Source organism: Salvelinus alpinus, chromosome 15 (assembly GCF_045679555.1).
Source record: "Salvelinus alpinus chromosome 15, SLU_Salpinus.1, whole genome shotgun sequence".
Taxonomy (NCBI): Eukaryota; Metazoa; Chordata; class Actinopteri; order Salmoniformes; family Salmonidae; genus Salvelinus; species Salvelinus alpinus.
Genome location: NC_092100.1, coordinates 48094982 through 48109532, shown reverse-complemented (window position 1 = coordinate 48109532; position 14551 = coordinate 48094982). Strand labels below are relative to the sequence as shown.

Here is a 14551-nt window from a genome sequence, read left to right as displayed (position 1 = left end):
ATCAGGCTGTTTGTGTGGCTCACCAGTGCATCATCACAGAGTCTTTGTGTTTCTGTATGGCTGTGTATACGTATCCCCATATGCTGATGATCTATTCTACAGCCAGATGATACAGGGACTTCCATTCCGATATCGACCCATATTGTCCCTGGAGGGGAGATGACACGGCTATATTGGAATAGTTTGTTGGCACTGCCGAGGCTGTTGCCATTCTGCTGCTATTGTAGAACAGCCCTCCAAATGATAAAAGGAAATGGGAGATGCCATTGCTCATCATAAAATGGAAATAAAAGGCGGTGGCTGGGCCATCATAAGTCATCATACAGGGTGAAGAAACCTGGCCTGTGTATATGATTGGGGCTGTATATCAGCCTGTAGACTCCTGCTGCACTTCTCATATGAAGGTGTTCATGAAGTGCCATCATTCATTCTGCAGAGCAAGTGCTGGCCTTTGATTTTTTTTGTATTTTGCCATGCCTGCTGAGTGACACTGCGTGTGTGTGTGTGTGTGTGTGTGTGTGTGTGTGTGTGTGTGTGTGTGTGTGTGTGTGTGTGTGTGTGTGTGTGTGTGTGTGTGTGTGTGTGTGTGTGTGTGTGTGTGTGTGTGTGTGTGTGTGTGTGTGTGAGAGAAAGAGAGGGAGAGGAAATAAATTAATCAGATACAGAAGCTACAGTATTGGTATGCACTATATGTGTACCAATATGTGTACATGAGTGTGTATACATCTTGTTATCCAATCCAACACGTCACCCTTACTTCTCCCCTTCTCAGTATTTTGCCGCAGTGCTCAAGGTCACACACGCAGCACCTGGAGTTTTGTCTGGGGAGCTTAGTTGAAGCACTGTCCACTCTGCTCTTTGAAAAACAACCAGCGGCAATTTACTGTAGTCTCTCAAGCTGTGGTGTTGATGCTCTATAAATTTGAAGACTAGCCTGTGGAAAACATCTAGCCATTTTTATAATCTGAGTTTTATTGTGTTTAACAGGCCTGGCCCTCTTTATAAATAGGATGTTATTATTAATGGACTGTGGTGTGGAAGAGCAAGTAGAGGGCTGACTGAGTTTGTGTGTTTGGCAGGCTTCAGGGCTGCCTGACCTGTGACTGAGGAACAGAGGAACAGACACAGTCTTCATCTCTCCCCCAGAGGAAAGGTAAGACCATATACACACACACACGTACACACACACGCACACACACACACACACACACACACACACACATCTCCCGTCTTTTCAAAGGGAACGAGACTTTGTAATTACACCAACCAGAGATGTAATGCCACTGCTCTCGCCGCGTTTCAGTCTCACGTGGATGTGTGTGTTCAATTAATACTGTAGCCAGCATTAGCTTCTCTAGCTCAGCCCCCTCTGCTCTGATATCACAGTGCGCCGTTGCACCTTTGACAGCCCTACTGCTTGCTCTGCAGTGTGTCTTACAGAAATAGCATGGTATAATCTTGTTCAGTTTACAGCCAACACTCCCCAGTCAGTTGTGCTCTGATTCCCCAGGCCTTCCAAGGTGTAAGGTCGTCTCTGATAGCCATTCAGACCCCCTTCTCGATGGCTCCCCACTCCAAAGTCACTCAAATTAAAGCGTTAAATTTAGTCGCGCCGGAGCTCGGCGGATAGGCCAACCTGTGTCCGGCTAGATCAAGGCGGAGGGTAGCTGAACTGTCAGGCTCGGCGGTCGCGGTGCCATTCATGTGACGCAATGAGAGGCCCTTAGCTCTGAGGTGTCAGTTCCATAGCAGAGAGATCAGCAGAATGGGGGGATAGGGGGTTTGGGGATGAATGGGTCAAGGATCTGTGCATTACTCTTGCTCCCACACTGCCCCTGGTAATGCATACAAACGTCCCCTTCTGGGCTTGGTGGTTTGCAGGAGGTGTGTGTGTGTTCGTGTACGCGTGCATGTATGTGCGTGTATGTGCGTGTGCGCGTGTGTGTGTGTGAGGCAGAAAGATATAGTGAGTGAGGGAGTGAGTGAGTGAGTGAGTGTGACTGTGCAATCCATGTACTGTATGTACAGGTAACTGCCAAAATAAAGGAAACTCCAACATAAAGTGTTTTGGGTCACCACGAGCTGCCAGAGCAGCTTCAATGCGCCTTGACATAGATTCTCCAAGTATCTGGAACTCTATTAGAGGGATGCGACACCATTTTTCCTTGAAAAATTCCATAATTTATTGACGGTGGGGGAAAACGCCCTCAGGCACCTCTGCAGAATCTCCCATAAGTGTTCAATTGGGTTGAGATCTGATGACTGAGACCCCCATGGCTTACATCATTTTCATGCTCATCAAACCATTCACTGACCACTCGTGCCCTGTGGATGGGGCATTGTCGTCCTATGGGGGCATAGCCATGGTAGCCAAATAATGGCCTGCCCAGCGTTTTTATACATCACCCTAAGCATTCTGGGATATGAATTGCTTAATTAACTCAGGAACCACATCTGTGTAGAAGCACCTGCTTATCAAAAGGGGGCCATGGCGTTCTCCCAGTGACAAAGTACGCTTTATGCAACATCTTTTTAAATGTGCCGACCCATCAGACCTTTTTCCTTGTCTAGAAGCACCTACATTCAATATATTTTGTATCCCTCATTTACTCACGTGCTTCCATTATTTTGGTAATTACCTGTCTGTATGTGCAGATACACATAATGTGAGCTCATATGTGTGTGTGTGTGTGTGTGAAGAAAGGCCCTCCCCTCTCGCTCTCAATCAGGGAGCCTTCAGCTGGTGGATCATTCAGGGATATTGACAGATGAGGTCATTGAAATATCAGCAGCCCCCCCAGCCTCCCAGGCCTCTTTGACCACAGGCATGTGGGCCAGTGTGAAGTGCAGTGCTGGGAGGTCAGGAGTAACTGAGACCGGTGGAGGACGGGGCGAGCCTGCCCAGAGGATGTCCAAACAAGGCCACGTCACCCACCTCAACCCCCCCCCAGGTCTTAGAACACCTGACCCTACTCCTCCAAAAGAACCATTTACATATTTATTTCCCAGGCCGAAGCAGCAGCAACACGCACCGCTGGTCACCAGAGATATGCCACGCCTCTGTTTAATTGGCTATTGATTGACTTTGCTTTGGCAACGGGAAGCAACGAATTACCGGCTGCTCACTGTGGTGGTACTACTGCTCGAGACAGAGTAGTCTGGCTCGCTTGACTTATTTATCGACCGTTTTTTATTTATGTTGCGTGAGATGATTAATGATGCAAGATGAGATGGAGGGATGGCAACATGGAATCTTCCGGTGTTGTTTATTTACATAGCGGATCAAGACACGGACACGGGTTCTATTCTGTGGAGAGGCAGCGCTAAGCCATAAGGCAATCTATGTCGGTGTGAAAGGACGAACAATACAGTTTGGCCCTCTGAAGGCATCCATTTGACATTAAATTGGTTCCTGCACTTGGTTTCATTGTCCAGGAGAGAATGGGTCATTATGTATGCATGGGTATGCATGCGTCTCGAAGGAACCACCCATGAGCAAACTAATGGATGACTATAAATAATGATTCTGATACAAGTATTTGCCATCTCTGCATTTGCAACACTAATAATGGAGTTGTATAATGATGTTATAAAAAATGAAACGTTCAAATCTCCTGTTGTAGGCAGCTTAATTAACATGTCTGGCGTTTGAGAAGAGGCTGATGTCTTCTTTGAGACTCTGCTCTACTGGGAGAATTGTATTCCCATAACACAGGCTGAACATTGTTTGGACTGGCTGACTGGTTGACTTTCATTGTGTGGGAAGAGTAGCTACATGTTCTCATAACCATCGGAATGACTGTACAGTATGTTTTCTGGAGTATGTGAGTTTATGTATGCACTTCGGGTAGCTTTGTGTTCAGAAGTAGTTTAATATCAGTTAAATTCAGGAGCACAACGTTGGTTTTAAAAGGGGGGGGGCATATATATGTTTTTATCCAGTCGGATAAACACTCCAAACAGTTTACCCAACTGCTCGGAGGCGTCCGCATGGTTCTAAAGCACACCGTGTGTCACGACTCCTCTGTCACAGGAGGAGACGGTGGCTATGGAAACATATGTCTCCGAATCCCTGGGGCAGGGATACATTCGGCCCTCCACTTCACCTGCCTCCTCGAGTTTCTTTTTTTGTGAAAAAGAAGGATGGGGTCTGCGCCGTGTATTGACTATCGAGGGATCAATCAGATAACTGTGAGGTACAGCTACCCGCTGCCTCTCATCGCCAGTGCGATCGAGTCAATGAACGGGGCGCGCTTCTTCACAAAATTGGATCTCAGGAGCGCTTACATGCTGGTGCGTATCCGGGAGGGGGACGAGTGGAAGACGGCATTTAGTACCACCTCAGGGCATTATGAGTAACTCGTCATGCCGTACCGGTTGATGAATGGTCCATCAGTCTTCCAGGCCTTTGTTGACGAGATTTTCCGGGACCTGCACGGGCAGGGTGTATATTGGTAACATTCTGATATACTCCGCTACACACGCCGAGCATGTGTCCCTGGTGCGCAGGGTGCTTGGTCGACTGTTGGAGTATGACTTGTACGTCAAGGCTGAGAAATGTCTGTTCTTACAACTGTCCGTCTCCTTCTTAGGGTACCGCATTTCCACGTCAGCGGAGGAGATGGAGAGTGACCGCATTTCAGACGTGAGTAATTGGCCGACTCCCACCACGGTAAAGGAAGTGCAGCGGTTTCTGTGGTTTGCCAACTACTACCGGAGGTTTATGCGGGGGTTTGGTCAGGTAGCAGCTCCCATTACCTCACTGCTGAAGGGAGGACCGGTGCGGCTGCAGTGGTCGGCTGAGGCGGACAGGGCTTTTGGTCACCTGAAGGCTCTGTTTACCTCGGCTCCCGTGCTGGCTCATCCGGATCCCTCTTTGGCGTTCATAGTGGAGGTGGACGCGTCCGAGGCTGGGATAAGAGCCGTGCTCTCTCAGCACTCGGGAGCTGTTGGCTGTTGTCAAGGCTCTGAAGGCGTGGAGACATTGGCTTGAGGGGGCTGAACACCCTTTTCTCATCTGGACTGACCACCGCAATCTGGAGTACATCCGGGTGGCGTGGAGACTGAACCCTCGCCAGGCAAGGTGGGCTATGTTCTTTACCCGTTTTGTTTTCACCCTATCCTACAGACCAGGTTCCCAGAACGCTAAGGCAGGAGCACTATCCTGGTTGTATGACACAGAGAACGGTGCGTTGCCTTAGTGGGAAGTACTGGTGACCCACCTTGGCCAAGGATGTGAGGGTTTATGTTTCCTCCTGCTCGGTGTGCGCCGAGTGCAAGGCTCCCAGGCACCTGCTCAGAGGGAAATTACAACCCCTACCCGTTCCACAACGGCCGTGGTCGCACCTGTCGGTGGACTTCCTGACGGATCTTCCTCCCTCACAGGGCAACACCACGATCCTGGTCGTTGTGGATTGGTTTTCTAAGTCTCCTCCCTTTGCCCGGTCTCCCTACGGCCCTAAAGACTGCGGAGGCCCTGTTCACTCATGTCTTCCGCACTACGGGGTGCCTGAGGACATAGCCTCTGATCGAGATCCCCAGTTTACGTCCAGGGTCTGGAGAGCGTTCATGGAACGTCCGGGGGTCTCAGTCAGCCTCACCTCAGGTTTTCACCCCGAGAGTAACGGGCAGGTGGAGAGAGTAAACCAGGAAGTGGGTAGGTTTCTGCCGTCATATTTCCAGGACCGGCCAGGGGAGTGGGCGGCGTTCATCCCCTGGGCAGAGATGGCCCAAAACTCACTCCGCCACTCCTCCACTAACCTCTCTCCTTTCCAGTGCGTACTGGGGTATCAGCCGGTTCTGGCACCGTGGCATCAGAGCCAGATCGAAGCTCCTGCGGTGGACGAATGGTTCAAGCGCTCGGAGGAGACCTGGGACGCCGCCCATGTGCACCTACAACGGGCCATGAGGCGGCAACAAGAGGGCGCTGACCGCCACCGCAGCGAGGCCCCGGTGTTGGCACCGGGGGACCGGGTCTGGCTCTCGACCCGAAACCTGCCCCTCCGCCTGCACTGCCGGAAGCTGGGTCCACGGTTTGTGGGGCCATTTAAAGTCCTGAGGAGACTGAACGAGGTATGCTACAGGTTACAGCTTCCCCCAGATTATCGTATTAATCCCTCGTTCCATGTGTCTCTCCTCAGGCCGGTGGTGGCTGGTCCACTCCAGGAAGCTGAGGTGCTGGAGGGTCCTCCGCCCCCTCTGGACATCGAGGGGGCCCCGGCGTATGCTGTTCTAGCTATCCTGGACTCGAGGCGTCGGGCGAGGGGCCTTCAGTACCTCGTGGAGCGGGAGGGGTACGGTCCGTAGGAGAAATGCTGGGTGCCGGTGGAGGACGTCCTGGACCCTTCGTTGCTGCGGGATTTCCACCGTCTCCATCCGGATCGCCCTGCGCCTCGTCCTCCGGGTCATCCCCGAGGTCGGTGTCAGCACGCTGCTGGAACCGCGCGTCAAGGGGGGGGTACTGTCACAACTTCCGCCGATGTCAGTCCCTCTCCTTGTTCGGGCGGCGTTTGGCGGTCGACGTCACCGGCCTTCTAGCCACCGCCGATCCACTTTTTCCATTTGTTTTGTCTTTGTTTTACACACCTGATTTCAATCCCACAATTACTTGTTCATTATTTAACCCTCTGTTCCCCCATGGTTTTTTGTGAGTGATTGTTTATTGTATTTTCGGTCTGTCATGGTGTGCGTGTATTTGTTACTTTGTATATTTGACATTTTGAGTAAAAGTACGTTGATTACTCATATCTGCTGTCCTGCGCCTGACTCTCTACACCAGCTACACACATTACACCGTGCCTCGTTTCGTATCATGTTCCAATGATAAAACTGGGGGGGACAAAAATGCATTTTCAAAATGTTTAAATATTTATGTCCCCCCTTCCCCCCGTATCCCGTCCCCAGTGAAATTTGTGCGGCTGGTTGAATGAGCTAACACTACTGTGACATAAATAGAATTTTAGCTGTAAAGATGTATTAGCTCTATTGCAGTATTGAGAAGCAAGGAATGCAAAACTGTACTGTTTTGCTAACCCCTCTGGCAGATTCTTAGAATCAATGGATGTTCTACAACGGGTAAATAATATATTACAGAGGAGTACTAAGCTGCTCTCTACTCAGCATTGTTTCGTAACCACACACATACAAGGTTTTGTCTGAGGTGAACCGGTCACCACACACTCACCACACCGGCTCTGAGTGACTTGTTGTTTCCTCAACCTGTCTCCTTCTCTAAAAGCGCTGTCCCACCCTGATAAGTTTAACCAGGAGACATTCAATTGTACATTTTAGTGATTTAGCAGACGCTCTTATCCTAGAGCGACTTACAGTAGCAATTATGGTTTAGTGCCTTTCTCAAGGGTACATCAACAGATTTTTCACCTAGTCAGCTCTGAGATTTGAATCAGCGACCTTTCGGTTACTGGCCCAAAGCTCTGCTAGGCTACCACTTATAAGGGAGCCGAGAAGTTTTGGGGGGCAATTCCTTCCTTGGCTCCCTCATAAGCGGTGCACTCCTGTTCCCTGGGAAGCATCCCGGGAATGTCCCCCCTGCTGTGTCGGACAAACATCCAGGTCCTGTTCCTGTAAATGCCACAGGGCTCAGATGAGGTTTGATCCTGCCTGCCTCCCCCCACAGCACGTTTGGGCCCATTGATGACATGTACGGTATTGATCTGTGGACGGCTCCGGCTGAAGCCCAAAGGGCATGCTGTATCATCTGTCCACAAGGAGTTGGGCATTACCTCAGCGCCCTGTTCTCTCTCTCTACTCAGATCACTAATCCCACTCAGTTTGTATGTGTGTGTGTGTGTGTGTGCGTGTGTAAGTGAGACAATACCAAGGCTCTAACACTGCCCTCCACTTGGTTGTCTTGATTGAGACAAACAGAACCTCTCTTAGACCGACGGGAAAGAAGACATTCAAAGCCTGAACCCCTCACCCCTTTATTAGACCACCAGAGAGGTGACCTCTTCACTGCAGTATTCTCTCTGCCCCTCTCACCCCACTCAGCCGCTCAAGGCACACCTCTGACAACGTTAATACACACACATGCACACAAACACAGGCACAGACACACACACACACATGCACAGTACTGGGGATAAATCTGCTGCCTGTGGAGTACAACTAGATTCATAATGCAGTGCTTATGTGTAGACAGAGCTCATAATGCCTGGAAAAGGACTTCAAAGGTGAACAAATCTCATCTCGAGAAGAGATGCCTGGCTATAACAATATTCCCAGTGCTTAATCTTGCAGTATATTTTGACTTTTCGTTTGGTTTGTGTAAGAAGAATTTTGCTTTTGAGCCTAGTCTTCACTTATCATTATAGCAGAAATCTGATTTCACCTGAATGTCAGAATGTGTTGTAAAGTGAATAGAGATGTTGAATCTGTGTGTTGTAGCCAAGGTCACCTAGTTTCCCATGATACACTGTACTCCTTGTCATAGAATGAAAAGCGTACCCAACAGTGGAGGCTCCTCGGAGGAGGAAGGGGAGGACCATCCTCCTCAGTGAATTTCATAAAAATAAAAATAGTAAACATTAAAAAGTTATCATTTTTAGATAAAACTATGCTAAATATTTTCACGTCACCAAATAATTGATTAAAACACACTTTTATGCAATGAAGGTCTAGAGTAGCCTATATATCACTCTCTGTAGGGTAGCACCATGGTGCAGCTGGAGGACAGATAGTTTCCATCCTCCTCTGGGTACATTGACTTCAATACAAAAGGAGGTTCATGGTTCTCACCCCCTTCCATAGACTTACACAGTAATTATGTCAACTTCTGGAAGACGTCCTCCAACCTATCAGAGCTCTTGCAGCATGAACTGACATGTTGTCCACCCAATCAAAGGATTAGAGAATGAATCTAGTGCTGAAAGCATAAGCTACAGCTAGCTAGCACTGCAGTGTATAACATGCTGTGAGTCATTGACTCAAAGAGAAAGAAAGACAGTAGTTTAACAGTTTTGAACAAATTCATTTCTTCAAAAATGAAGAAGAGAGAGAGACATTTTGTTGTATTTTTTTCACTTTCACTAGTGATTGCACTACATAAACATCAGAATGATCAGTCTTAAATCATTTGGCTGCTGGTTTCATCATTTGATTCAGGTCTAGTGTGAATGAGGCAAAAATAATACATACATCAACTGGCGAAAGCTAGCTATGTTAATTTACTTCTGTGGAAACGGGACAAAAAGGCTACAAAACATTTCCATAAAATCAACAGCTGTTAGATAGTGATATGAGGTGGCTCCTATTATTACTATCTGACAGATAGCTACAGGCTAGAGATGAACTGGCTGTGGTAGCTACTAGCTAGCTAATTCATTCACCCCAGTCAAGAGGGGATGAAACATTACCTACCAATACATGTCAGTTACACTACTAGCTCAGCACTGGGAATAAACACTAGTTAATTTTTTTTCTGTTAAGTTAAACAGCAGTTACATTGCCAGCTACATCAGTCAACTAAAGAGTAGCCAGTTTCTTCTCTGCTTGCTTTTACAACTCGGAGAAAGAGCGCAACACGTACACAATGACAGCAGCTGCCTCTGAATAAAAATCTCCCATGCTGGCCCAGCCAGCCTTTTAGAAGCGTTGCCTACACACAGCATCTGTGGTGTCCGTGCAGTCCTAAATCCAGCCGTATGAAACTGCCAAACAGCCTACCCAAACGCTCTAAGGTGTCTGCATGGTTCTAAAGCACACCATTGTCATTTTTGGTATCACAGTGTAATGATAAAACTGGGGGGGACAAAAATGCAATCTCAGAATGTGTGTGTGTGGGGGGGGGGGGGGGGGGGTCATGAGTTGCACCACTAACTGTGACGTTAGCTAATATGGTGACAAATATGTAGGCTATGTGTAGCCTGGTCACAGACAGCTGTTCTTTGTGCACTGAAGTCCACAAGGGAAGAGAAAAGGTGAGAGTAGGATAGCCTGTATATTCGAGAAGAAATTATACAATGAGCAAGGTGATCATGCTGTTTGTATGCGGCTGCTATGAAAGTGAACTTTGTATGTTGGTGATCAGGGGTGTATTCATTCCACCGATTCTGTTGAAAAACATTTCTTAAATGGAAGCTAATGGAACGAAACAGGGATAAACATACCTGAATTTGTCCAATAGAAACTATGGTTTCACCTAGTCGTGTCACGCCCTGACCATAGAGAGCCCTCGGGGTTCTCTATGGTGTAATAGAGCGTTTTTCTAGTTATTATAGTTCTATGTTGGTGTGTTAGTATGGTTCCCAATTGGAGGCAGTTGAATATCGTTGCCTCTAATTGGGGATCATACTTAGTGTGTCCCTTTTCCCACCTGCGTTGTGGGATATTGTTTTGTTTAGTCCCTATGCGCGCTACGTACTGGACGTTAATTCTTTGTTGTTTTGAAGTTTCACTGTAATAAATATGTGGAACTCTACTCACGCTGTGCCTTGGTCCTCTCATTCTTACGACGAACGTGACAAGTCGGCTCACTTAACACTAGAAAATCTGAGCCTCGAGGTACCCCCATTTGAGCCAATGAGCAGCATTGTGACCGAACGGCTCGATTCGGTTGTATGTAGCAGCATTTTAAATGGTGTTTTTTACATTCGATAAAAGTAGTGACTCAGAGCTAGAAAATGTTATATCATACACTACAGTTGAGGAACAATGGGAAAGTAATTCTGCTTAAAAGTTGATAAACTTGTAACCTCACTTTTGAGAAAATGGCCCTTGAATATTTTGGTACACCTGCTAGAGAGCTATTCTTTGTCTACACCCATTCAGCATCGTTCACACCCTCTTAAGCTTTAGCCCCACCCATCTCTTTAAGGATTCACTTTTGAGGTCATGTACTAAACAACCAAAGATTTCAAGACTAAAGGCTGGTTTATACTACGTGTGTGTTCGTAAATTTAATCTGGAGTGCCAGACTGTGCTCTGGGCTTTCGTAAACTCAGTGCGTTGTCAGCTTGTCCGTTCGTAAATTCAGAGTGTTTCGCTCTCGGGGCGTTCAGAGCGCACTCTTCATGCTCTGGCCGAGGAGTAGGGTTGATGTGAGCGTTCTGAACTAACAGCAGTAGTCAAGCACCCAAGTTAACTGCCTAACTTTGGCTAGCTTGCGAGCTACTTCCAGACACAAATGAGACAACATCTCACTCTGACCATTTTACTTGCCCTAGCAGAGCTGGTTGGGCTGTTTTTATGTTATCCAGAGCATTGGTGGCTGCAGCTGTGCTGCTGGCAACAATTTAATTACGTTTTTTTTGCCACAGTTTACTGTCACCGGCCATTTCAACGGCTGTTGTGTGTTTGTAAATTCGTCAGTTATATCTGCGCTCTGGCACACTCAGATGAGAGTGCTCTGAAATTGAAGTAGATAGCCAAAGCGAATTTTCCAGCTACATCTATCAACAGTTGTCACAGTGACATCATGAACATTCTATTGAAATGGTTACTTGCATAGTGGAGTCTTTTGTTTAGACATGTAACTAGCTAGCTAAACAATGAACCATAATCCCAACTCATAATAATCCCAACTCTCCAAGACAGTTACTACCCTGCATGAATCTGCAGGTAGCTAACCAATCAGGTTCAATGTTAGCTAGCAAATATTAGGCTATACCTAGCAATGCAAATGACTCTGAGATACGAATAATATTACTACACATATCATGCATATAACGTTAGCTAGCGAGCCAGCCAGCTAACGTTAGCTAGCTAATAGTACACATTAACTTGAAATGAAAACAACTTTCTGACAAATTTAGAAATGTGTAATATATGAAATGTAGCTAATTAGACTATCTTACCCATGGATAGACATTTCTCCCTCTCTGTCACAGATGCCATGGTTTCCCTTAGTTTGAAGATGTAATCCGGAGACAGATGTTTTATACAACAGCCTTCTGTGTGTTCTCTTTTCGACTCCGTCTGCATATTTGCAATCAAAAGCCAGAATTCTCTCCACCTCCTCAGCTATCATACTTTAATTCGACTGATTTCAAAACTCGGTCCTCCAGAAAGTAGAGAGCAACACTTGTGCAGTTCTACTATGTGATGTCTTTCAAAAAAAGCCGCTTTAGAAAGGATTACCTACACATACTGACCAGCTCATGTTATAGACAAAAGTGGCTACATGGAAGACCAATCCGAAATCATCTCTCGACATGTCCAGCCCACTCATTATCTCAGCCAATCATGGCTAGCGGTAAGGTTGCGGCTTTTTCCATGGCTAAAGCAACTAGGCTCGTAATTTAACAATTTTATTTGTATTTACATATGGCATACAAGTTTGTTATTAAGGCACATGAACGTTCACATGTTCCAGAAGGCATTTCTGCATTTTGATAAAAAAATAAAAGGTTTACGTTCAAATGTGAACTGTGAAGTAGTGATGCGTGACATATGCCTATTTTCCTGAAACGAGTCACAATTAATGATGTGGTTAAGTGACACTGATTAAAACAAAATGTTTTTTTACATTGAAACCTATGCATGACTCCACCATCATTAAGTTTGCTTATGACATGACGGTAATAGACCTAATCACCAACGGCGATGAGACGGCCTACATGGAGGAGGTCAGAGACAACGACCTCTCCCTCAATGCCATTGAGACCATGGAGCTGATCGTGGACTACAGGAAACGGGGGCAAGCACTCTCCCATCCACATATATGGGGCTGTAGTGTAGAGGGTCGTTAAGTTCCTTGGTGTCCACATCACATAGGACGAAACATGGTCCACACATACCCACACAGTCGTGAAGAAGGCACGACAGCATCCCTTCCCCCTCAAGAGGTTGAAAAGATTTGGCATGGGCCCTTCAGATCCTCAAAAAGTTATACAGCTGCACACTACGTGTGTGTTCGTAAATTTAATCTGGAGTGCCAGACTGTGCTCTGGGCGTTCGTAAACTCAGTGCGTTGTCATATTGTCCGTTCGTAAATTCAGAGTGTTTCGCTCTCGGAGCGTTCAGAGCGCATTCTTCTAGACCGACGGGAAAGAAGACATTCAAAGCCTGAACCCCTCACCCCTTTATTAGACCACCAGAGAGGTGACCTCTTCACTGCAGTATTCTCTCCGCCCCTCTCACCCCACTCAGCCGCTCAAAGCACACCTCTGACAACGTTATTACACACACATGCACACAAACACAGGCACAGACACACACACACACATGCACAGTACTGGGGATAAATCTGCTGCCTGTGGAGTACAACTAGATTCATAATGCAGTGCTTATGTGTAGACAGAGCTCATAATGCCTGGAAAAGGACTTCAAAGGTGAACAAATCTCATCTCGAGAAGAGATGCCTGGCTATAACAATATTCCCAGTGCTTAATCTTGCAGTATATTTTGACTTTTCGTTTGGTTTGTGTAAGAAGAATTTTGCTTTTGAGCCTAGTCTTCACTTATCATTATAGCAGAAATCTGATTTCACCTGAATGTCAGAATGTGTTGTAAAGTGAATAGAGATGTTGAATCTGTGTGTTGTAGCCAAAGTCACCTAGTTTCCCATGATACACTGTACTCCTTGTCATAGAATGAAAAGCGTACCCAACAGTGGAGGCTCCTCGGAGGAGGAAGGGGAGGACCATCCTCCTCAGTGAATTTCATAAAAATAAAAATAGTAAACATTAAAAAGTTATCATTTTTAGATAAAACTATGCTAAATATTTTCACGTCACCAAATAATTGATTAAAACACACTTTTATGCAATGAAGGTCTAGAGTAGCCTCTATAGCATTCTCTGTAGGGTAGCACCATGGTGCAGCTGGAGGACAGATAGTTTCCATCCTCCTCTGGGTACATTGACTTCAATACAAAAGGAAGTTCATGGTTCTCACCCCCTTCCATAGACTTACACAGTAATTATGACAACTTCTGGAAGACGTCCTCCAACCTATCAGAGCTCTTGCAGCATGAACTGACATGTTGTCCACCCAATCAAAGGATTAGAGAATGAATCTAGTGCTGAAAGCATAAGCTACAGCTAGCTAGCACTGCAGTGCATAACATGCTGTGAGTCATTGACTCAAAGAGAAAGAAAGACAGTAGTTTAACAGTTTTGAACAAATTCATTTCTTCAAAAATGAAGAAGAGAGAGAGACATTTTGTTGTATTTTTTTTTCACTTTCACTAGTGATTGCACTAAATAAACATCAGAATGATCAGTCTTAAATCATTTGGCTGCTGGTTTCATCATTTGATTCAGGTCTAGTGTGAATGAGGCAAAAATAATACATACATCAACTGGCGAAAGCTAGCTATGTTAATTTACTTCTGTGGAAACGGGACAAAAAGGCTACAAAACATTTCCATAAAATCAACAGCTGTTAGATAGTGATATGAGGTGGCTCCTATTATTACTATCTGACAGATAGCAACAGGCTAGAGATGAACTGGCTGTGGTAGCTACTAGCTAGCTAATTCATTCACCCCAGTCAAGAGGGGATGAAACATTACCTACCAATACATGTCAGTTACACTACTAGCTCAGCACTGGGAATAAACACTAGTTTATTTTTTTTCTGTTAAGTTAAA

At 46.2% G+C, this 14551-nt stretch overlaps 1 protein-coding gene across 5 annotated transcripts in view; it reads left to right on the top strand.

The window, feature by feature from the left end:
- The window catches only part of tspan9a (tetraspanin 9a), a 290456-nt gene that overhangs the window by 75063 nt on the left and 200842 nt on the right, over positions 1-14551 (top strand). For 3 of the 5 annotated variants that reach the window (XM_071343859.1, XM_071343857.1, XM_071343858.1), the window contains one exon: positions 1080-1153. The exons of the other annotated variants lie outside the window; for them this stretch is intronic. The gene's annotated coding sequence lies outside the window, so the exon portion shown is untranslated. The remainder of the gene's footprint in view (positions 1-1079; positions 1154-14551) is intronic. 5 annotated transcript variants of the gene reach the window in all.